Consider the following 26,055-nt stretch of genomic DNA (forward strand, 5'->3'; position numbering starts at 1 on the left):
GAACCCTTTTCGCTTAAAATATGGAGCTACTATTTCTAAAATAAGTAATGATCTTGCATCAGCTCTTAAGTAATTTGCTGTGGTTGTTGAAATGCTTGTGAATTCCTGAATACTGATTTGTGGAACAAACCATTTCATTTGCACGTGATCAATATAAAAGCTGGTGTATGATGGAAATGGGTAGGGGCAAGGTATACTTTCCTGTACTTCAAAACAAAGGGAAGGTTTAATTTGGGAGCCCAGGCTTAGAAAGAGGCATGTTCTCCAGTGCTGTTGCTGGCAGGGGCAATGCGGGCTGTCACCAGGAGGAGTGCTGCCCCATATTTCTTATGAAGGCAAGGCAAAGCAAGGCAGAGTAGCCTGAGCTGACTGCTGCCCTGTGTTCTCCGTGTTAAATGGGATGAGTACAGGTGAGCGCTGTGAGCAGAGTACCAGGGTGTTGTGTAACCGTGATAAAAAGCAGTACTGTGAAAGTTTATGGGAATGCATGGCTTTTTGCACTCAACGCGTGCATGGCGTATTTTTTAAATTGCATGTATGGCAGTTGGTTTTTTTGAGACGGATTCTGTCATCTACATGAGTTACCTACAGATGTCTGAAAGGCTAATGTTCCTTAGTATGTGCATTATACTCTATTTGTTGCTACGATCTTCCTTGTAACTGGACGTTAAGAAACCCAGCTGTGTGTTGTCTTCCCCATCTGCCTAATGCTGCTTTCCAAACAGGGCTCGTGACCCTCCTTGTGGCCAGTCTGTCATTTGTCTTTGTCCTCTAGACAGAGCAAGGAAGGGTGAGGTAGAGGAGATGAAATAAAGAACACAAATGCCGTTCTGGAAGTATGCGTCATCACTGTATTGTGCTGATGCCATCTGCTTCATGCAAGAGCTGACTCCAGTTTATGCCTCTTAGCAAAGGCCACGTGTTGCTGGCGTGGGGGCTCAGCTGCGCAGCTGCCTGCCATCTTCTGCTTATAAGGGGGGTGGCTGTGGCGGAGCCCCTAGTTTGGAGTGGAAGGTAGGTACCCTTCAGTGTATGCAGTGCTCCCAGTGACTTCTGAGGTCAGAGCTGCAGCTTAGGGGGAACTTGAAGGACTCAGCTGCAGCTACAACAGAATAGGCTGGATGATGTCATGCCTTCAAAATTTTATTTTAGTTTTCAGTGACATGAGCTGTCCTAGACAAATAGTTAACATAATGGATGTGAATGTATTATACCTCAAATTTTTAAACTCCTAGTGGCATTATTCCTCAGTGTGCAAATACCCAACCTGGGATAGCACTCTCATTTATGGCAGAAAAATCTTCCCTTCATCAGTGTTGCATCTTTGCTCTTTCTATGCAGTTGCTGGTAAGGGCTTGGGAACCTTAGATCCCCAGGTTGTCCCATATTTCTCCTTGCCTTCCTTGTGTGGTGACACCATAAATGAGGGGATGTTTCACAGCCTGCAGAAGGCAACTTTTTATGGAGACTGAGGGTTTGGTGTCTGTGCACAAGGGTGACACCAATTGTGCTTGAGGTCTGCTGGGTTACTTTTTGCAGGGAGTGTGAGCTAACTCAGGTTTGGGGCATCCAAGGTTGTTCTCTGTTTAGGAAGGTGACCTGCATCCTCACTGTGTATCTGTGTTTATGTAAGAAAAGAGCTAAGTTAGCAGTCTTTAAATGAGATCTTGGGTGTTGCCAACATTTAGGCAATGCAGATAATTGATGAGCTAGGATCCCAGAGTGAAGTGCACCCCGTACCAACGCGGCAATGCTGGTGCACCCTATACGCACCTGTGAGTGTGCGCTCTCATAATAACTCGTTATTGGATCTGTGTGATAAAAAATGCATACATCTTTTTGATTCTGTCACCTGATTATTTTTCCCAGTACACATCTAAGGAAGGCTTTTCAGCCTCATCTTCGATTTTTATCAAGATGTTAGGTGGGAAATGAAGGTGACTGAAATGTAGCAAGTGCCTTATTTCTGCATGTGTTAAATAGCGTGACCAAAGGGTGATACAGTGGCAGATGAGGACTGAAGTGTTGATGTAGCCTTTCCCGTAAGCTATATTCTTTACTATATTTATTCTAAAACTCACTTTAGTAATATGAGTTGACGATGTATGCAGGGATCTTTCTGTCCAGCAGTTTTGAAGATAGCTTCCTAAAGATACCTGCTTTCTGGAAGTCGTAAAAGTTATTTCTAATGTATTTATTACAAGTGTAATAAACATATAGAGTTTGCATGTATAAGTCCTTATAGCTGTATAGTAGAAGGTACTAGACTGTACCTTTTGGTATAAAGATTAGAACCAAAAACATATGTCTGAGACCCCTGAATCTTATATTCTATATCCTAACAATTCTAGTTAGGTGCATCCCACCACTGTTCTGTATGAACTATGAAATATTTGTGCTTAGTCTCCCTGATACATCAATCCACTCCATCATATTGCTGTGCAGAGGTTTGGCCATGTAAGATGTAGTCTGATGGGGGAATTAGGCTCATAGTGGAAAGCAGGCTATATGAAATCCAGGCAGCATTTCTTATCAAGTATTGCTTTTGCATTTCTGAAGAGAAAGCTTTCAGCTTTTGGCCAAAAATTGAAATCTTATTTAATTTTTTTATGTGTACTTTTAATTTTTCAGAAAAAAAGGAACTTCTGTCTACCAAAACCACACATTTCATGGAGAATATTCTTGTAAACAGAAAAAGAAGATTTCTAACAAAATACAGTTGAATGAAAATAGAAATCATCTTTAGAAAGTATAGAAATTTTATTATGAAGCTATATTGATAGAACTAGTTGCTGAAATAACGCATTAGAGAGAACCTTGAGTCTGAACATGGAAATATTTAATAATGTGTATTCTCAGTATTCTGACATTTATTTACTTACTGCTTACTTCTGCTGTAGAAATTACATTGCAAACATTATTGTATCTAAAATATATGCCTGTTTTGTACCTCTGAAATGAGAGGCACAAATGGGATAGCTGGCAGACACAGTCAGCTGTGAATGTTAGCTGAATGCAGGAACGCCTCACATAGTGGTAAGCTGAATCTGAGACCGAAGCTTTTGTACAGAAATTAGTACGAGTCAGCTGCTTTAAAGCGTTGCTACCTCATATAATAATATCCTTATTTTGGGTTAGCCTATTTAGTTTTGTTATTGTTGTTTCCTTCTGTTGGTGGTCTTTCCTATAACATATCTTCCTGTGTGGATGTCAAGTTGCAGGATAAGCCCATAAAAATGAACAAATTATGATTCTGTAAAAGAGGCCTAAATATGATGGGTAGGATTTGAATATTAAAGGTGTCTTTAAATTATAGGAAAGCAAATAATAGGAATATAGGTGTAAAATTTCAAACTGAAAGAGAGAAGCCTGATAGATTGCCGTTCTGAACCACTATGAACTTTGATACTGGATGTAATTTTCTTTTACATACAGCTGTATTAACCCATTTAACGTTTAAAACATTTGACCTTTCTTTGCCTGGAAAGTCAGTATAACCTATCTTGATCATTCAGGTTTCTGCACTAATGATGTTTGGATTTAAGGCACCATAATATGCCAACTTACTCACTTTTATAACTTTTCAGTTTCCATAAAACATTTATATTTTAACGCATATTAGCTTTAGCACCTCACTATATTAGGAAAATGCAATTAAACATAGTTTTGTTCCTTGTACTGAAAACAAATTTTGGCTAGTCAGGGACCAGGATAGGTATGAGGGATTTAGACTTGTTAAAGGACCTCGGTCATGTTCTTTCTACAGAGCATGACTGACAATATTTTTATAGTAAATACTTCTAACAAAAAAACAGTGAACTGTGGAAGAGTGCTACACACTGATCTGAAGTAACAAAGAGTGCTGGATACATTTGACTTTCTAGCATGTGTGAATATTTATTGTTTGGCTTTGTGCTTCTTCTTCTAGACATTACCCAAAGCAGTCCTTCACTACAGTGGCTGATACACCAGAAAATCTTCGCCTGAAGCAACAAAGTGAATTGCAAAGTCAGGTAAATCAACTAATTCTTGTATCTCATTAGTATTGGACTATCAAGCCCACTTTTCTAATGGCTTTTCAAATTAGTATTTGTTCATACTGATATTCAGTATCACTCTCATTGAATTGGAAAAAATATGTATAGGTCAAAATGGCACTGCAAAACTCAGGGGTTTTTATCTGATCTTAGGTTAGTTATCACACTATTGTAACTCCATTGACATCACTGAAATTATCCTTCGTTTGCAACAGTATATGAAGTACCTTTGTAGGTAGTTTTTACCATCTAAATTGTAATAGCTGAAACCAGGGGGTTCTCATGCCCTGGACAAACTGTTGTTGTGAGCTTGTATTAACTTCTTAATAAATCAGTTTGTGATTAGCAAACATTTAGATGTCTTTAATATTTGTCATCACTAAACTAACTGGATGACAGAGTTGGAGGTGTTACATCCTGTATGAATTCACACATGGACCATTCTGTAAGCAAGCTGTAATAAAAATGTTATCAGTGAAAACTTGCCTAAGTTAGTATGAAAGACGTTGATTTTCAAGGGTAATATGGTAAAAAGAAAACAAAAATAGTGGTGAAGGCTCATATGCCCAAAACATGCATGTTTGTTTGCTGTTATTACTCAGCAATCTACAATATACAATTTTGTTTGACATTAATTCCTTAGTAACTGGATTTTTTCCCCAAAATACTGGTCTCCTATTGTTTGATCTTATGCAAAATTGGAAATTGGCCTGGTTATATGAGACAATTGATCATATTTGATTCCCTTTTACTTTGTGGAAGTTGGTTTGTTACTACTGTGGCTTTATTCTGCTACACTGGCATTTAATTGTAAACTTCTCGTTATGAACTGATAATTATCATTGTCAATTAATGTAATACAAGCCTAAAGCACAAAACTGGCAGTGAGCAACAAGAGTTTTTTTGTTTGGCAACCTCTTTGTAGATTAATGGGTGAAATCAAAGAAAAAAATATCAGCACCATGGCATACCTTTGTAAGGCTCTTTATCTTTTCCCATTGTGGTTATGGATCATAAAACTTAGAGAAATTCTACGATGATGAAATTTACTGTCTAGAAAGAGGAGCGTTTTGTGGAATGTACATCTTACCTTGCTTTCAGTAGATTTAAGAATGCCATTTGCTTCATTTTCTTGTAGTTCAGTAGTGAGTGTACTGTAGTTAACGTTGTGTTACAGAGTCAACTGGAACTTTAAAACTGTATTTATAAAGGTTTATTTGAAAGACTGTAAATACTGAGTCTATCAGTTTCCTAGCGTTTTGATGAAAAATGTTGAATTCAGGAGGGTAATCAAATCTTATTACTGCTTCATCACTTTTTCACTGAATTATCTTGTGCACCCATGGATTCATACACGCACATATGCTTGTGTGCACATGCACACACACACATACAGATACAAATATCAAGCAAAAATGAAAAGCAATCTCACACGTATCCTTTACCCATAGCTACTTCTCTGTGCTTTTCCCCAGGATCTAAGTTATACCCTGTGTGTGTTTGCCTGATGAATATAAAGTTTCACCTACATGAATGAACCAATCTAATTTTATGACATGTCTGTGATGTGCATGCCATTGCTTGTTTTAAGAGAGGGAGGCAGAGAGGAGGAGAAGGTGACTGACTTCCTCCCTGCTATATAAGCTGCCTCTGACACCCATGATAAAAAAGCTGAGACAAAAATTTTGAACCTTGCCTGAATGCTCCCAGTTCTGTACCCTAATCCTCACTTAAACCGTGAACCTTAATTCAAAAGGTACTCGGAGAAGCCTCTATAGCCGTATTTCTTAATATACTTGCAAAGGACGGATTTTAATGGGACTAGTTTCTGTAGTAGGTGTGTTTTAATTTGAGAGCTTGTTTGAAGATGATTGAGAAGTGTGGGAGGTGGGGGCAGAATCTCGTTTGGATGTTTAGAGAGAAGACTATTCTCCTGTAAACAGTCCAGACAGATCAGGATCTCATTTGGGACCCTTCCTTTTCTTAAAGTGCTCTATTTTCTCCATGGTTGTTGTGATAATGCTTGTGAGGGACTAGGGGCAGGTAAGAATTGTCAGGGAGGTATAGAGGTCAACTGAAAGGCATCAATTTGAATCAAGACTAATGTAGCAAAGACTGAAATGATTTCTGGTTTATGAATGTAAGGTGTTCTTATATGTGATGGACTTGGTAGGTCTCCAGTTTAGCTCATCTATTCCAAATTCACCTGTCTTGGCTAATGTTGAATAAGCCAAGAGTGTCTATTTTTAGAGCCCCTCAGAGAAATGCCTTTCCGTATCATACTATTTGAAACATGCTGATATGGCACTTAGGTTAAGGAAACTTGTTCTGGTATTGTTCTCACTCTATAAACAGAGGATTTCCAAGGATTCCAAAATTCCAAGAATTTAGCATAATCTAGTTTAAATCTTGTCATAAAATAGTTGTAACTTCTGAATAATTCTGTAATATTTTGAAGAATATAAGGACAGAGAATTTGCATTCTGGATCAGCCTTATTGGCCATTATTCTATCTTAAGCTTTGCAAGACTTCCAGTTTAAACAAATGTATGATCTATAATTTGCTGTTCTTCAGGTCTCATTCTGTTACAGTGCTGTGCGGTGGAAAAAAGTATGTACATGGTTCAAGAAAAGCCTTTCACATGAAACCAAACTTGACTGCTTAAAGCCATGTTATTACTACCTTCCAGTATCCATCAGAGCTGCTTGAATCTCCTGCCAATGCAGTGACAGTTTGTAATTAAACTGATTCTGTGTTAGGTAGTGTAAAATATTGTTAACTTCTGGGTAGGGAGAAATTCTTTTCTACAGTAATAGCTGCATTCTAGTTTCTAAGTAAACATCTATAATGCTTTTAATTCTAAAGAGGCACAACTGTGTGTTTAACTGCAGGACTCCAAGCTTCTTTTAAAAGTCCATAGCTTTAGAGCTATTATCTTACTCAGCAAAGCAGGAATAATTGGTGAAAAAACACCATAAAATATTATATAACCTAAGAGATGCATGTTTTTGAAAACCTGTTGTTTTGCTTTTCATTTAAATAGTGACTGGCAGCATTGTAACTCAAAGTGTGGGTCCTCTATCAAGAATCCATTAAGGTCAGCATCAGGTGCCAACCTGTCATGTTGGCATAACATGACAAGAGCAAAACAAACAAAACCAAAATGCTGTTTCCTAGAGGAGTCAATAGAAAATGGATTACTCTTTCCAATACTTGGAAAAGTATGTTGTTAAGAAGTCAAATGGCAGCATTTAAAGGCTTTCCAGAGAATGTTCTCCTTCTGTATAATACAATTTCAAAGTGTTTTCCCTCCTTTAGCCTTTTACTTCATTGGACTTTCTTTTAACTGTAGTCTGAAGGAGACAAATGTATTTTAGGAGATGCTGGAAATTTAGTTTTTCTGTGCTGGAAAACTCACCAGTTCAATGTGCCTCCTGGCTGAAGGAAAAAGGAATTTTGAGATTTTTCATGTTCTAAATAAGGAACATAGGCAAGAATCCAGACACCATCTTTCTTTATGCCTCTCTGAAGGAAAATCCCTGTCTTTAATTTGCTGGGGCTTAGTGTGTTCTCTAATTCCACAGCATACAATGGATGCTTTCTACATGCACTTCCTTCCGCTAGATGAGCTCAAACACAGAAGCTGCCAGTATGTTCTACTCAGTTATTTTGTTTACTTGGGAATCATCTTCATTTACCTTCTTTGACTTGCCTCAGCTATTGGTCCCTCTAACTTTCTAAAAGTGTAAATTGCTGTATGGCCTGTAGGTCCTGTCCGTGGCAGTGTCATGCAAATCAAAATCAGCAATTCCAGTTCAGCTTTCAGAAACGGAATTGCTCTGCTGCAGTTCTTGGCAGGGAGGATACTGAAGTCGTGGATCAAAGGGAGGGCTCAGTGTTCAAGGTGCTCAAGGTGAGTTCACATACTCCAGTGCTTCCTGAGAAAATCTACTTTCCAGTAAATTTTGGGGGGACTTGATTCAAAATCACAGCCTACTGCCTTCTTGTCCTCATCTCTGCTGACACAGCCTGAGGCTGCAGTCCTTGGAAATTCTTAGTGCTCTTTTTCATGTGGAAGAAGATACTTTTCTTACTGGCGCTGCCCTTGCTGTGTAGCCTGGGTAATTAAAAGTGCTTGGGGTGTTTTTCTGTAGGAAGAAGCATGCCTGCCGGTTTTCTTGTCAAATGGAGTTGATAAAATGTTTATTTTTAAGAAGAGACATCTTTCCTTAGGAGTTGTACCCAACTGGAATCAGGCTATTAGGATAATAGCCTAATATTTTAGAGTCCTTACTTTTTCGGGAATTGCTTGTGTTTGTTATCTTGACCTACCAACTTTCACCAAGAAAATCATGGTAATTTTGAACATTTGGAACAGAGTGAACCTCAGAAAAGGAAATAATCCTTAAAATCCTTTTGGTCAGGCATTTGATTCTTGGAGGGTCATGCTCCTCTCAAGCCACAAGCAGTGTGGCTGGGAAGGGTGAAGAGTTCGCTATAACTTTTGAGCTCTCCAATATCATGGTTCCTTGATCCAGAGGAAGTTGGCTAAATATAAAGTTGAAAGAAAGCAAGACAAAATTCTACCTGAGTTACTGTACTAACTTTTGAATTTTACTTGTAGAGAACACTCTAGTCACTATAATTTCTGGTTATTATTGTAACAGAGATTGCAGCCTTTCTAGGAGGAGGATCCAGGAAGAATTCTCTCCTAGTTTGGTGGAGTTTATGGTCCAAAAGGCTGCAGGTCCTATACAATAGTAATAGAGGAGGAAGAAAATATGACAATAAAAATATTTTTCTGTTTTCAAGGGGAACTCCAGTTACAGTAAATGCAACTGAATCATCTGTAACACTCTGGAGGCAATTTCAGCATTTCTGTGCCTCACTCTGCATTGGATCAGACTGCACTCCACAGACTGTTGTGGTCTGTATTGCCACAACAATAAATTAATGCCTTTCTCAGAATATTGCCTGTTGCTTAAAAACCCCACAAACTGCAGTGTACATCTCGTTTTACAGCGAGTTTGAGGAAAGTTTGTTTCATTCTGAGAGCATCAGTGTCCTTAGTTGTCTTTGCTTATGGTAGCTGCTTAGAGCTTTAGAAAAATTTGCTAGGCTAGAAAAATCTAATAGAAATATATATTTTGTGTGTGAGTGTACACACATATATATATTACATATAGGTATAAACAACACAAAAACACCAAAGCTGTTCCCTTGCCTGAAAGAAAACCAATTTCACTCAAATTAACCCAAGAGAGACTGATTCCAGAACAGCACACAATATGGAGATCAGGAAACTGATCAGGACTTTGGGACATCCAGACTTAAGACCTTCAAAACACAGGTTAGGTCTCTGTGTCTGGGTCTCCCAAATTCCAAGTAAAAGTCTGAACTACTCTGTCTTTGAACTTATGCTTTGGAGTTGAAAAATTTTCCTGAGGAAATTTTTGTTGACACTGAAAGTGTTATTCTCTTCTGCAAATCATGCTCATGAGGAAAAAGTGACTTCCTTAGAGGTCACTCAGCTGACGTCACTCAGCTCACCTGCTCAGCAAGATGAGAAGTAGAAAAGGTGGCAACCATTTTCTCAGAAGACTGAAATCCATTCTGCCTGCTGCACTCTTCCCAAGCTTTGTATTCACAGAATCACAGAATCATTTAGGTTGGAAGGGACCTCTGGAGATCATCTAGTCCAACCTCCCTGCTCAAGCAGGGTCCTCTAGAGCATATTTCCCAGGATTGCATCCAGACGGGTTTTGAATATCTCCAGGGAAGGAGACTCCGCTACCTCTCTGGGCAACCTGTTCCAATGCTCTGTCACCCTCACAGTGAAGAAGTTTTTCCTCAGGTTCAGGTGGAACTTCCTGTGGTTCAGTTTCATATATTAGATATTATTCATATCAAGAAGGATTTTTATGTCTTTGGCTCATGCAGATCAAACAAGTCATTTAAACTGTCTTGAGAGGGGGAGAAGAAACAAATAGCTACTAGGAGCTGAGAAAATCACATTTCCTAGGCGAGTGTAATTTACAAAACGCTCCTGTGCCAGGGCTCACAAGGGAGCGAGGGAGAACTTCCTGCAGGCAGGCTTGCTTCATTTTAATTCGCACACCCAACGAACAAGTCCAGGACTCGGCAGGCACAGGCAATAGCAAGAAGAGAACAGGGAAGCCTACATTCCTTTTGTTCTCTCATCTCTCGCTTCACAAACATGTGGTGGAGGGGTCTCAGCTCCTTGGACAGGAGAATAGAGGAGCAGATAATCAGTGCCTAGTATCAGCAGAAATTTCGTCTTTAAAGTCTGTTCCCGGGTCCTCTGGCACAACTCATAGAACCACCTGTAAAGCTATAAACAGGCCACTTTGCTTGTTATCTCATATTTCTTCCACTGTTCCTTCATCAAAGAAGGATATTTTCATCTTTGTTTGTAGCTCCAAGGACTGTTTTCTCCATGGCTTCTCCAATGAGCTCATTCACGTACCCAAGGAAATCCATTAAACATCTGCTTTAGTAATCCATCCAGCATTTTGTTCCCTGATAGCATTCACTGTAGCAGTTCATTCCAAGAACTTAATAAAAGTAGAACATATACAATGAAAAAGCATTTAAAAAGCTCAGAGAAAAGAGCTAATAAAAAGAATCTGCCTTAAAGTTGCTATTACAAACTTTTGGAACAGAAAGGCAAAGAGAGGAAGGAGAAAAAGGAGATGGAGAGGAAGAGGAAGCACTGAAAAAAGGAGAAGACAGAGAGAAATCACGGGGGTTGGAGGGGACCACGGAGATCTTCTCATCCAAACCCAAAGCTCAAAACACAGTCAGCTAGACCAGGCTTCCCAGGAGCTGTCTGCTTCTGAATATCTCCAAGGACGGAGACTTCACAACCCTTCTCAGCAACCTGCTCCACTGCTTGACCTGAACAAGTTTTTTGCTCATGTGTAACTGAATTTCCTCTATTTCCTCTTCTGACCACTGCCTCTCCTCCTGTCACCGGGCACCACTCACAAGAGTCTGCCTCCGTCTTCTTTACTCCCTCCTGCTTAGACACGTGGATAAGATCCCCCCTCAGCCTTCTCTTCTCCAGCATGAACAGGCCCAGCTCTCTCAGCCTCCCCGCCTATGACACATGCTTGCTCCGGGACCTTAATCATCTTTGTGGCCCTTTGCTCAACTTGCTCCACTATGGCCACGTCTAGCAACTACCCCTCCCAATTCTGTTTTGTCTGAAAACTTGCTTAGGATGTGCTCTGTCCCATCATCCAGGCCGTTCATCACAACAGGAAGCAGTACAGGTCCCAGCATCGACCCCTAGCAGACACCCACAGTGATTGGCCTCTAGATGAACTTCTTGCCACTGATCACAGCCTTTTGAGCCTGGCACTTTAGCCATTTTTCAGTCTACCTCACTGCCTGCTAATGTAGCTCTCATTTCCTCAGTTTGTCTACAAGGATATTATGGCAGACAGTGTCAAAAGCTTTGCTAAAGTCAAGATTAAAAATATCCACTGCTCTACCCTCACTTACCAAACCAGTAATCACATCATACAAGGCTATCAGGCTGGTCAGACATGATTTCCCCTTCATAAATCTATGCTGACTGATTCATCACGTTCTTTCCTTCCTATGTTTCAAAGTCATGTTCAGGCCTGTTTGCTCTATTGCCATCCCAGGAATCCCAGGTAAGGCTGACCAGCCTGTATTTCCCTAGATCCTCCTCCTTGCCCTTCCTGAAGGTAGGAGTGACATTTACTTTCTTCCAGTTCTCAGGAACCTCCCCCAGTCACCACTGACCTTTCAAAAATTATCACGAGTGACCTTGCAATGATATCAGCCAGCTCCCTCAGCTCTTGTGGCTGCATCCCATCAGGGCCCATGGACTTGTGTATGTTCAGTTTGTTTAAATGCTCCCTGACCTGATCATCCTCCATCAGGGATAAATCTTCCTTGCTCACTTTCTCACTGATCTCAGGGGCCTGAGAAGGCTGCTCTTACCAGTAAAGACTGAGGGAAAGAAGGCACTGAGTATCTCGGCTTTTTCTGTGTCTGTTCTCACTAGGTCCCCAACCCATTCAGCAAAGGACCCATATTTTCCCTTGTTTTCTTTTTGCACCTGATGTTTCTGTAGAAGCCTTTCTTGTTGCCCTTAACATCCCCCATCCCTGTCCACTTAGACAGTGTCTCTATATTCCTGCTGGGTCATCTGACCCTGCTTCCACCTCTTGCATGCTTCGTTTTTACATTTGAGCTTTGTCAAGAGCTCCTTGCTCATCCATGCAGGCCTCCTGCTACCTCTGCTTAATTTCCTGCACATCAGGATGAACTATTCTTGAGCTTGGAGAAGATAACTCTTGAAAAATCAACCAGCTGTCCTGGACCCTTCTTCCTCTGCATGGCCATATGCCAAGGGATACTTCCAAGCAGATCCCAGAAGAGGCCAGAGCCTGCTCTCCTGCAGTCCAGGGTTATGATCTTGCTTTTTTGCCTTGTTCCCTCTCCTCTTAGGATCCTGAACTCTACAGCCTTGTGGCCGCTGCATCCAAAGTAGCCCCCTACCTTCACATCTCCAGCCAGTCATTCCTTGTTTGCAGGTATAAGGTCCAGTGTCTTCCCTCATTGGCTTCTCAGTTACCTGTGTCAGGAAGTTATCACCAATGCACTCCAGAAACATCTTGGATTGCTTGTGCCCCACTGAGATGCCCCTCCAGCAGATATTTGGGTGATTAAAATCCTCCACGAGGACCACAGCCTGTAAACATGAGGCTTCTTACAGCTTTCTGAAGAAAGCTTCATCATCATCATTTTATCAGGCAGTCTGCAGAGGACGCCCACAACAATGTTCCCCAGACTGGTCTGCCTTTGAGCCTGACTCATAACCTCTCAGCTGGCTTATCATCTATCCCCAGACAGAGCTCCACGCGTTCCTTCTCCTCTCACACAAGGACGGCAACTTTGCCTCACCACTTTCCCTGCCTGTCCTTCTGTCTGTGTCCTTTTTGTGCAGGACTGGCTCCTGTTACAGAAAAGATGGGCAAGTGCTGCTGTGCATCTACACTGTTTCTGATATATTTTTTCCTTTTGCGGTTACTAGACAAGCTGTGAGATTTCAGGATGTGACAATAGTGCTTCCTCTCCTTTCTTGTCTGCTACTCCTCGCTGTCACAGCGGCTGGACTAGCAAGTGGAGATAGACAAGTGGTAACACTGTAGTCAGTAGTCACCAGAACATGAGGCAACCATGCAAAACAGCCTGTAGTACTATAATAGCTGATAAACAGATTGGGAGACAGCTAGGGAGCTGCTCTGTGGAATATATTGACATATTTTCATGTTACTGACACATTTGTAGTGTCCTGAAATTGTTTTGATTTCACAGGTGGAATTACAAGTCTTTTGGTGGAATATAGGGTATGATTTTGAATTTTTTTTTTTGAAACGGAAAAAAAAATGTTTGTGTTAAGTTGTTAAGACTAAGTTTTAAGTCTTCTGGTTCCTAGTGCTGGCTGTATATCATAGATTTTTTTTTCTAATTTCATTGACCTATGTACATAAGTTTTAAATAATTTACAATCACAGTTTATTGGTCAGTGTAACACAAGGTGCTCATGTGAAGGGGTTAGGATAATAGTTTTTTTCTTGTTTATTAAAATAACTGCTGTTTTTTCTTATGATGTTGAGAACTGGCCATTCTTCCCCTATTTCTTATTGGGCCAGATCATGCCTTTAAAATCAGTAGGATATACTGTGTGGGTAAGATCAGTAAGTCCTCTCCTTTTTTTGTGAACTTTTGTTATTATGTTTCTATGATATTGCATTATATCGAACACCATAATTACAGTTTTCAGTGCATGAGCAAAAGAACTATTTTAGACCATTCTCTTCATACTATTTCGTTGTTTCCCTGCAATAAATCTGCAAAGATCAGGGAAAGAGCACATTGTGAAGCAAACATGAATACCTGCCCAACATTCAGAAGAAACTTGAGACAGACTCATGAGTATATGTGGAAGCTGTCCACCACCTATCTAACCTAAACTCTTCACTGTTGCTTTGATGGTACAAAAGTAAAAGCGCCAGCATTTTTTCTGCATTAGTGCTTGAATTGTTGCTAATATCCGTAGTGATTTGAAAACCTGATGTAACTGGGTAGGGGAAAACCAGAAATAAACTACATTTAAGAAAGCACAAAAGCATCTGCAGAAACTCCGAAGCAAGCAGTGCAAACTGTTCCTCCTGGTCACAGAATTATGAAGTCTATAAAATCCACAGTAGCAGGAGAAAAAGCATCTCTTCCTGTGCCAAGACTGAAAAGTAGAACTTAAAAAATATGAATATAATAAGATCCATTTTTTTAGCATATGTTAATGTAAAAAATAATTATGCAACTTCTGTTTCACATTTCTATTTCAGATGTACATGATGTTTAACTATAAAAAGTGAAGGGAATATACATTATTGTGAAACCTAGGTAATTTTTATACTAGGATGAGAGGCAGTGTGGTCATGATTATTAAATAGAGAATTTATTGAGCCAAACCATTTTTATACACTTACTTCTGACTCTGAGTCAATGTACAACAAGCAGGGCACTCTTAATGGAAAATCTTAGGATCAATAAAATCAGAAGTGATTCAGACCACCTCTAGTTGTACAATCAGAAGTAATAAAAAGGTGACAAAAGAGAGGCATAGAATTCACAGCTCTTTACTGTAAGTTGAGTTGCACAATTTGTTCTTAACTACAAATGCTTTTGACACTTTTCCACACACTTTCGACACAGTAATAGTGTCAAAAATTATATAACTTTCTAGAAGGTCAGTGAATAAAAATTATAATTTAAAAGTTAAGATGTTATTAGAATCGCTATGATTTAAAAAAGTTATCCACTTAATCTTTTTTCATTCTAATCTATCTTTTTTTTTTCCCCTAGGAATTTCTGTAGGGTTTTTTGGGGGTGAGGGGTGAACAGGGGACATTCACTAACCTTGGACCATACTTACATGTATGTTCTTTTCATGTCTTATCAAGTTTTTCTCCTCTGATTCTCATGAGAGTCTCTTCAGCTTTTTATTGTTGGCATTAGACCGTTTGTTAATGGCTGTTCTGTGCAACACTGTTAAAAGAAACTGGATGCTGAGATTCGTATTAGCTATGTTTTTGTTGCGTTATTGCAAGAAATTTAAGCCCATAAAATGAAAAATGCATTCGGCTGCAGAAAATTTGACATAAAGAACAAGAACAGAAGAATTGTTATAAGAAGTGAGGCATTCAGGGACTGCAAGTTAGATATGGAGGATGTCTATACTGCTAAACAGAAGAAGGCCAGGAGGAAATTCCCAGTCCCCAAAGCAAGTAGTGTCTACTGGCTTATATCCACATTGTGTATGGCTTGCTCCTTTAAGACTGATCTGGTTGCGATTCAAAGCACAGTGCACTGGATCTTGAATCTCTAGGTCCATGTAGTGCCCCTGTGGCATACTTAATGAATATAATTTTTTTCCCAGTTTGTATTACTGGAAATAGTGTGAGGGCTGCACTACAACCTGCCAAGGTGGTGCTTGTGAAGCATGAAACCATGTGTCCGTGAGACCTGGTGGCCATGGAGGTGTTTGAGGGTTCAGCGTTGGCTTGGGGATGTTGAAGGGGTGTGCAGGTCCTTTTTGCAAGGCAGCAAAATATCTGCTGGCATATCCGTGCTGCCTTTCAACAGTGGTCCCTCCACTGCCATACATGTTGAACTGTGCTTGCTCTTTTGCCTTGGGGTTGGCAGTAGAGCAGAGCTAGGAACAAATGAAATGCTATGAGGCATCAAGGTGCCAGTCCTGAGTTCGTTCCCCAGCCTTCTTTTACGCAGCAAAGTAGCTGCGCTCAGTAGGTCTGTCAAAGCCAGAAAGTGAAGGCACAACACTTTTTCTTTCCTTTCTGGATTTCAGATGTCTCTGTGTCTTTTGGGGACTGCTATGTTTAATTGAAAGGGAGTCCATGTAATCTAGCCTTGTATTGCTGCCACTGCCGCTTTTTCTTCGTACAGGAACACTTTGTACTTACTGTGATCAGCAAGAGAAAACTAAATGGGTGACTGGTCTCATCCACTGTGCAACATTGGTAACGTCAGCATTAAAAGCAAGGACAGTTAAGGAGCCTGCCTTTACTTATCCGCCCAGGAGGAAGAAAGGGAATTTTCAGGAGGATTTTTTTAGTTGGGGCATTGAATTAGGAGAACTTGTTTTATTTTCCTGATGTTGCCACTGACTTCCTCCAGGACGTTCTTAGTCTTTGCCCCAGACTTCCATTTGTGCAATGGGGGGGATAATTTAGCTCTTTTTGCACAGCAAATTGTAGTGGCATATTTAGTCATTTTTAAGTGTCATATGACTATTCTGGTTAATATCCTTTCATCCAAAGTAAAAGTGCAACATTTTCTTTTCCTGTGTGAGATTATGACAGTGAATTCTTAGTACATCTAAGCATTGGATTAATCCATTTGGCATTTCACATTGTGGCAATTAATGGCTTCCATTTAATTCACTCATTTTAAGCTCATATCTTTTCAGAAGTACTGACCTGTTTCCTACCAAAGAACAAAGCTAGTCATCCATCTTGCTCTAATGCAACCAATATTTTTGTTCATCATTGGCAGTTTCTCCACAAACTTCACAGATTCTGGACTGAGAATTTCTAGAGGCAAGGTTAATTTTTCTCTTCATTTTTTTTCTTGTCCATATTCTCATGGCCTTACATTAACTTGTTGACAGAAGACGATTAATGATGATATTGCTCTTAATTATATTGGTCCTTCAGAATGTTTTGAAGCTGGTTCTTATCTCCTTGTAAATTTTTGTCCACAAGGATGATCCGCTTTTATTCTTTAGAAATTATTTTTTTTCTGCTGATGCTACAAGCTCAGCCTGTCAGTTTTGCTAATTTGAGGGATTCTTGAGAGTGCTCATCGCTCACAGCATTCTGTTAACTTATGGATACTCTTGGTTCCCTTTCACATGAGAAATCAGACTGAAAGAATTCACATATTTTTAAGTTTATCAGTAGATTGAGAGGTCAAATTCTACTCTAAGGTATCTCTGGAAACTGCCTCAGACCCATTGTTGGTTTTTCCCATAATCGAGTATGTTTTTCTGGCATGCAATAAACTTGTTACATATTTTCCATTATGAAGGGATGTGTGGAACAGAATTTCTGTAAGTGCAATTACATTTCTTTTTATTTGATGCATTTTTTTTACAGAATGCATGCTCTCTTTAGTTCTATATTAAAAAAAGGAAATTAGTGATTTACCCACAGACTTCTGTGATGTATGCCTATTTCTGAAGAGCCTTTATAAGTATATATTTTGTTTAATAGTTACTTGTATCTGTTAAATTATTTTTAACTGTTAAAGATTTTTATATACAGTAACAGTTGTAAGTGGCTGGATTTCTTTCCCTTTTTGTTTTTTGAGTGTAGCAAAAAAGTCCATGTGTAAAAAGTCTATGTGTAAAACAGCTGTCCCTGTTGTGTGCATTGGCAACTGAGTAGTACCCTTCAAATGCATTATTAATTCTCCTTTTGGTCAACATTTGTTCTGGAGATGTCCTTAACAAAATGACCAGCAAAGCTGCTTAGTAGGAGAATTCCAAGGCCAGTGAGCGTGTGACGTTCTCCTGTTTTAATTGGAAGTGTTACAAAATAGAAGCTTTAAGTAAATATAAAGGCAAAAAGAGAGCTTTCACCTCAGTGAAGAAATTAAAAACTGCATGAACAAAATCTCTCTCTTCTTCTGGGTTCCCCATCAAAATGTGGAAGGCTGACTTTTGAGCTTTGCACAGCTGCAGAAAGGCTTTCTCCGCTCCAGTAAGATACCCTTTCTGCACTTTCAAGCTTTGTGATTTTTCTCTCCGTCTATATGTTTCTCTCTTTCTCTTTGTTATTTAACTCTGGATATGGCCTTTCTGTAGTCCGAGCTGTCTATTGATAACATGAAGAGCCTTGTAAGATGTTGAGCATGACTGTGAGAAGGAAAAAGGGGAAGCTAGCCTTGGCTTGCCTAGTGGTACAAGGCCAAAACACCTCATGAATCAGAAACTGCATGGTGTTAGGACCATGGAAGAAGAAAGGCTATAGGGTTCCTGGGCAGTCCTACCCCTTGACCCCAATAAAAGGGCATGAGTGTTCATCAGCATTTTAGTTGGTCGTTTTCCTGATGCTTAGGTTACTTATTGATGGGCTGTTTTAAATCCAAGAAATATATTGTCCTTCTGATTTATACTCAGATGCTGCAGGGACCATTAAGAGTTCAATGATTTCTTGTAACTGCTGCCTCGCAGGATGGATTGAGGTCTATTCAGGGTGATAGTTTGTCAGGTAGTGCTACGCTTGCAGGAGATTATGTTGATTGGCTTTCAAGTGAAAGGGTCATGGAAGAAAAGAGAAAGGAAAAAGACTAGGATTAGTATAATGTTTAACCTTGTCGAAAAAAAAGTGACTAGAAGAAGATACTTAATGCCCTCGCGGAAACCAGTGTTAGGGCTTTGAAGGTATTTGACGGAAACACGGTTTTGTAAAAGATTTAATGTTAGAACGTGCTTGCAGCCTAGTTTTATTTCTTTCCACTAGCTTACTGGACTGTAAATTTTGAAGGGCAAAATTCATAAGCTGTTTAGTAGAAAAAGCTGTTGCCTACTGTCTCTTCTATTACTTTGGCGCTGAGTACCCAAATCAGAAACCCAAACTAAAAATACTCACTTAATATCAAAGACCAAAATGTAAATATTTTGTATTTAAATACATTTACAATTTAATTCAGTTTGTATTAAATGTAAAATTTAAACATTTATATAAAATATCTTAAAAAAATCTGATTACTTTGCCTGTTTCACTTTGTAATAATTAAGAAGTGAAAAATATATTCATTTTTAACCTTTCTTGAATTCAAAATACTTGAATTTCACTTAAAAGGATATAACTTTATTGGGCTAAATTGAGCATCAATATCTTGTTCAAAAATTTTTTTGGGAAGTTGCAGTAAATTGTTGTAAAACTTTAAAAGATTCAAATGTGACTGAAACTGCCATTTATATGTCAAGAGCTGTGCTCTTTTTTGCAAAATAGGATAACTTTTAAATACTGTAGTATAATTATCATTAAATGAATTGTTTACGTAAGTTTAAATGTGCTAACAGAGTCAGGGGAATGGCACAAGATGCTCAGTCCTGTCAAAAAGTGAGTAATAGAGGCAAGCCGATTGAGCAGGGGATGCTCCGCTGCTGGTGTGATAAGGCTGGAATGTGAACGCCCATCTCAGAGGCAGGTCAAGCACATGGTACAGCGTGGTCTGAGATAAACGTGAAGTGGGATACATGGCTTGTTTTGATCTCAGTAAATTGTTTTGATCACTGTATCAGAGGAGAATCAAAAATCAAGTAATTTTGTATTTGGCTTGAGCTGTGGTTTTCTGCTGTGCTGTTGGCCTATATACCCCTACAGCATTGGAAAGAACACGTTAGTACCATGCCTTGTTAGGATAGTAGCCTTTGCCACCAGCCTGAGCCTGTGGTCATTCCTTATGGAATAAAATGAACACTGCAGTCTCATATTGCTGCTAATTATCTCTGAGAAGAGAGCAACTACTGCAACAGAGGCTACTCTTCCCTTTCTAGCCTTTTAAATTCAGATCCCTCCTTTAGTTAGATTCCCTTCCTTTCCAGTGTCTCATCCTATTTTACAGTGCTTTAAGTCCAGCCATCTCTTCTGGGCTTTGTTCTACTTTGTGTTGGTTCTACTTTGTGTTCCCGACTATGAGGCTCATCTTTAACTGGAAATATACTTACTAGTTTAATGCAAAATGTTGGGATTTTCTACATAATATGGGAATTGACAGCCCAAGAACTGGAATGTTTTGTAGTGAGTGATACCAATCAAAAATGAAGCCACCACTGTGGAAGGCTGTCAGCAGGGAGCAGCACCAGAGGCCGCAGAGCAAATTGGTTCAGCAGCTGCTGCATGGAGAGGCGGAGGGGATGTGGAGAGCAGGAGGAAAGAGACGATCGATGGTAAAGTATTACTCTTAAGCCCCAGTTCAGATAAGATGAGATGTTAGAGAAGTTTTCAGCACACGGAGGACTGTGCTAAGGAGAACACCCAGCTGTGATGAGAGCTGGGTCTCTGGACTTAAACTTTGTCATCCCTGCTCTCTGAATGAGTTATAATTACACATGCACATGCACTGATGATGGATTAAGTTAACAGGTGAAAACTTGTAAAATTCCCTCTGTTTTTATAGATGCTGAACCCATAGGGCAGTATTCTTCTGACATCTGGATGCAAAAACCTGGATGAATCAGAACATCTAAAATAGATTATATGAACGGTGCCCCTAAAAATGTCTGTTTCTGCGTATTAACTATGAAGGAAGTGTCAGATACCTGTTTCAGATAGACTTCTGAAGTAGAGTGGGATCTAGTGTCTTGTTAAGCAGGATTTGCATAATAAATCACATAATGGCCAGAGCAAATTTAGCTGTGCATGGGACTGGAGTTAAATGTGAAAAGAATGAAGGTTTGGGGAGGGGTGGGGAACATAAGAAGCCTAGTGAAAAGCACATGGACTATCCTGAGTCAGCAAGGTGGGGAAAGTTAGGCTTGGCATCCTATTTTATAGCACCGTATCATGGTAAAGGAGGCTCAACCAAAACTTTTCTGGTTACTATTTTACCTCTGCTACTTCCTGCTCTTCAGAGAGAATGGGAAGAAACTTCCTGATGACCGTAGGAATTGAAAGTATTTTCAATAAAAGCCTAGGACATGCAGAAATGCATAGTTTGGAGACTCTGTCTTTCCGAGCAAAAACTCCCACTTGCTTCTGGTGAGTCAAGGAATGGATGTTTGTAAATGCTCTTAACAGGCTTCCCAATTTAATTTTTCTTCAGACTTTGTTTCGTGGCAAATGATTTGACATAGGCATCAATTCTTGGAGCGTTTAAGCGTTTCTGATTCATTACTTCTGTCTACTTTCCACAAAACTGTGTTTTAGTAGTTAAGAGTTTATAGTTCAGAGTTTATGTACAATGGAGACTTCTTCATTAATTTTGTTACTAAGCTCTCTGGAGTCATTTGGATTTTATATCTCCCTGTTGAAAGAAGAACCTCTAGATTGGCTATACAAAGAACACAGGAATATAATTTCTATTTTGGCAGTAGCGAACAATTTAGTGATTAAAAATTTTATTTTATTACTATTCTGAGAAAACATTTTGCTTAATTTTCTCATTATGACTCTGAGTGCTTTTGTCTGCTCCTGTAAGCTGTAAATGGGCAGAAGTATTTAACACCTGCTGCAGGGGCATTACAGAGTCTGGTGTTACCAAGACAAAAAATGTTGTTTTTAAATGTGACTAATCAGATAATCAGGAATACATAGGTCAAAATAGTATGAGAGATTAGGTATATCTTCAGATAGAATGATAAAGTAGCAACTAATCACCGGACTGATTTACACTTTTTCCATATCTGTGTGTCTGGTTGAAAGGCTGATTTGTGAATGACTAATTTTTTTGATTTGCTGGAAAGTACAGATTTAAAAACAATTTTTTAAATGATTTTTTTTCCTTTTTTTTCATAGTGTTGGTCCAGAAGTTGAAACAGTGAAAGTTCAAAAGTTGAAGAAATCCTTTTAGAATTTTAGTGCTTAACTTTTTCAAAATAAATAGGAAGAAATTTCAAGTGAAAAATTATTTTGGATTAAAGTCAAAGCATAAAATGCTTCCTGGTTTTCAGGGATTACCCCCAACCCCCATCTTTTTTTGCTTTTTGCTTTCAATAATATTTGTGGAAACATTTCACTCAACCCTATTTAAGAGACCAGAAAGGCTTAGCTATTTTTCACTCATTTTGTATACTAATGGCTTCCAGACAGTTTCTCTTCCCTCACTTCTTATGTCCAATAGAAACAGAGGAAAAATATATATTTCAGACAGTTAAGTTCCCTCTCTTTCCCTAAGCAAACCTCAAAGCAATAACGTTAAGAATTCTTCTTTAAACACACTGAGCTAGATCCTCAACTTGTTCAAATTGACATAGAGTCATTGATTTCCTTTGCCTCCCAATTTAGTTAAAACTCTTTTTTAGTATTGGAGAGTGACAGCTTTTGACATCTATGGGAACTGCAGTGTCTTCAGCAGAAGGCCCTGGAAATTAAACAAACTCCTTTAATGAACATATTCATTTAATTTTAAGATCATCTGTATGCATTGTTACGGAAAGTTTGGTTTTGAGACAAAACAATACCAACAGGAGAAATATCATATCTGGTAAATTAAACTTACAGGACTAAGTCAAGCATATAAAATGAAAGTTACTTGTCTCCCCTTTCAATAATTATAATACAAAGTAAATAAGATCATTCAGTATTTTTAGCCAACATTGCTTTGACTTTGTAAACTGCGTAAGCCTGAAAGCTGTTAGTCCTGTGAGTTATTTTTAATGCCTATAAATCTTGCCTGTGATGCAATTAAAATCGAGAAATTTTTGTGGCTACAGTAGACTGTTTCAGTAATAGACAGATTTATTTCTAACAAGAAATGCTGAGGGAAGCCCGTATTTTATTAAAAATTAATGTTTGTAATTTTTTGTTCATTTTCCTCTGCTTCAAACCTTTCACTGCATTACTGATGATGAGAATTAGAACTCTGAATTTTACTGAAATCAAAGGAAAATATCCCCTTGGCTGAAAATAGCTGACAGTGTAAAATCACAGCATCAGCTTCCTCTGCCTGTTGCTGTCTTCTCTAGCTGGCTTAAGAACTGGAAGCAATACAGCGGCTGCTATAACATGGCTCGTTGTCTGAGTGAATTTGTTGAGCTGAGTAGTTTGAGTTGCAAAAATCACCGAACGGCAGTACTTTAGTATCTTGGGTATCTCTCTGTGATACTGTAGTGAGTAATGCAGACACTGGGTCTGTAAATAATTTGTCTGCAAAAATCTCCTCTTGGAATCATGATTAACGTGGCCAAAATCAAAATATGAGATGTACGGTTTACTAGAGATAGTTTCTCAACTGTATGCTGTCTTACAAGTCTCACACAAATAGAATACCAAAGAAGTCAAGTAAAAAGAGTTTGTTATGCCAGTTGACTATTAGATGTTAAATACCAGTTTTGTAAGAAAAAAAAAAACCAGTGTAGTTTTACATTGGAATGCAACTTTGAGGGGAAAAAAGTTAGCAAATATAATCTCAGGGTTAAATTGGACATTTATCAGTAATGTTGCTTTACAAATAAATAGGCCATTTCCTTTTTGTAAACTTCATGATGACAGCAGCAAATTATTCATTTGCAAACTCTGTTTCTATACTCAATAGATATGTGAGGTTCATTGTGCTTACCAGGCTGATTCATGCTCTGTATGTAAATAGTTGAATAGCTGGCCGTTGTTACTACCTTGGTAATGAGCTACACGTGGAGATGTTGTCTGTCGAAGGAAAAAGCAGGTATTTTACCTAGGAAAAGAAAGATTGGGAAAATGTATTTCCTTGTTGATATTTTATCTGAAAGAGCAGATCAGAAAGAAATGCCTGGCTTGCAGTTGGTTTAAATCAATCTTATCTTCCTTTACTTATCAGGTTTTTCTTCTTTGAGGTATGTGTTCTTTGCAGTAGAAGTGAAACAAATGTTAACAGCTGTCCTGACTCTGATTTGGAAAAACATTACTGAAGCATATTAGGTCTTTAGGGTGTTTGCTTTGCATATATTTCAATTTATCTTAGGAATGTATGCTGTTGAAAAATAGGGGTTATTGTCCTAGTTCTTTCTTATCTCACTTTCGATTAAATCTAATTTCTCTGTTTCTCATAGCATTTCCTGTTCATATGCCACTCAGTCCGGTGTTGGTCATTTGTGAATATTTTCCATTTGTCTATATGGCCATTTTTATTCTTTCTGAAATAACAGCCTCTCTCCAGTATTTTTGGTCTGTGTGGGGGGTGGTCAAGCAGCTGTTTTTCACAACTGATGCAATTGCTAATGTGTTTCCTATGCATGAAGGCAGACTTCTATTCAGTACCCCTGGGGACAGTAAACATCATTTTTATCATGTTGGAACTACAGGCTCTGTCAGGCCAGTGAAGTTGTTCTCAATTAGTATAAGGCAGCTTGATTCAGTAGGGAATAACTGTTCCTATTCAAGCCCATTTTTCTCCGAGTGTTGCCTACACTGATTTCCAGCTGTTACTGTGAAGCTTTGGGGAGCTAATGGGGTTCACTGGAACATCTATCTCAAAAGGAAATGCCCGAGTCAGTGTCTAGTTGAGTCATTGGAGATTCTCATGAAAAAAAGAAGAAAGATTAATGCCCACTTAGCTAATTATCTCTCATTGTACATGATCATCTTTTCCAGTCTGGTAATTAAAGAAAAGTAAGTGGAGCCTCACTAGTTTGCACTAATGTTGGGAACAAACTATTGCCAGTTACAGAATTTTAAGAATTAGTACATGTGAAAACAAGCAGTTTTTGCAAACCATAGATACAGTAGCACGTGATGAACCTTACAGAATAATGCCATATTATTTTGACACTACCACTAACTCACTTGCTTGTCTGTGTAAGGGAAGTTAGTATGACATAAAATGAGAACAGAATCTTTCTTATGCTGAAGATCCCTCCGTTGTTTACTGTATAAGGTTACCATCCAGTAGTGGATATTTTTCCTACTGAAGTCTAAAGACGCATAATGCTTCTTGAATACCATTGCCCTATTTTCTAGTAGGGTTCAATGAGGTCTTTAGGGACTTCCTTAAGTTATAGTATAACTTGACTTTCTCCTCTTTTGAAGCAACTGCAGTTGTGTCCCCATGGCTGCCAGAGCCAGCACAGCCTCTTGCTTTGATCCTTTTGAGCTGCTGTAAGAGGTCCAGAAGCCGGACAAGATAGCCCTTTTCTGCCACCTTGGAAAACTCAGTGCAAGTGAAAGAACAGCTCCAGCTCGCTAACTGCTTTATTACTTCAAACTTCCCCCATTTCCTTTTCTTGCATGAAAGCAATTTTTCTGACAGTCCCCTTGTATAGCGGCATTACAGGCCTCATCTTAATGCTTCTTTCAGAAGGCCCCTCCTCCACTCCTGTTTTTAAAGCCAGGGCTAACCCCATGTTTCCCAGACTTCCAATTTGTATCCTACTTCTGCCTCTGTTTTAGAGTTGGTTTGGTAGCCCCTTGAAAGCAGGCTGCCTTCCTGTCTACATAAATAAGACTAGCTCTCCCCATTGCTTTTGGCAAGATTGCTGTCCAGACCCTATTAAAATGCTAATGCCCCTGAAGAATGTAGGCTAAATAGCTCCTTGCTGTTGCCAAAAAGTTTGTTAGGTGTGATTTGCAAATGTAACCATTAAGAGGCAAAGGACTGTTTTGGCACATTTGAGAGTGACCTCAGCCTCTTGCATGGGATTCCTCCACCATCCCTCTCTCACTCATCTGAACACCAAATAGTAGAAACCTTTCCATGTTGAGCTCTAACTGATCCTCATCTTTTGCACCTGGCTGAAGACTTTGTGAGAAACAATTAAGACCATCTTGCATCAAGGATTACTAGACTCCTGCCTTCTCATTTCTAGCTCTTTCCAGGCACCATCTTTCTATTTTTTGTTCTATTACTATTGAAGATAACAGCAAATTGGGATCAGGAACACTTGTTCCTATCTATGCTTTCACCTCTTACCTGTCTATGGGAAACTTCCACTCCTGAAATAATTGAAATTTATCTCCAAAATCAGAACAATTCCTTTGCAACTTTAGCTTCACAACGATCCTCTTCAAAAACCAGGCATACTTCCAAGGCCTTACTCCAACCGTTCTGAGGTGATATCTGAATTTCCTTTACTGGAATCTCTCCAATCACAGTAATATAACTGATTAAAGCCTGTATGCCTGTAACTTTCCAGAACTCCAGCTTACAGATAGGAAGAGTGAAATCCTGTGTGTAGAACAGCCAAATATGCAATTTGTGATCGAATGGCAAGAATATGGTGATCTACTA

At 39.1% G+C, this 26,055-nt stretch overlaps 1 protein-coding gene across 7 annotated transcripts in view; it reads left to right on the forward strand.

The window, feature by feature from the left end:
- NEBL (nebulette) overlaps positions 1-26,055 on the forward strand; it is a 277,747-nt gene that overhangs the window by 80,572 nt on the left and 171,120 nt on the right. For all 7 annotated transcript variants that reach the window (XM_068934608.1, XM_068934611.1, XM_068934605.1 and 4 more), the window contains one exon: positions 3,929-4,013. The gene's annotated coding sequence lies outside the window, so the exon portion shown is untranslated. The remainder of the gene's footprint in view (positions 1-3,928; positions 4,014-26,055) is intronic.

Source organism: Struthio camelus, chromosome 2 (genome assembly GCF_040807025.1).
Source record: "Struthio camelus isolate bStrCam1 chromosome 2, bStrCam1.hap1, whole genome shotgun sequence".
Classification (NCBI taxonomy): Eukaryota; Metazoa; Chordata; class Aves; order Struthioniformes; family Struthionidae; genus Struthio; species Struthio camelus.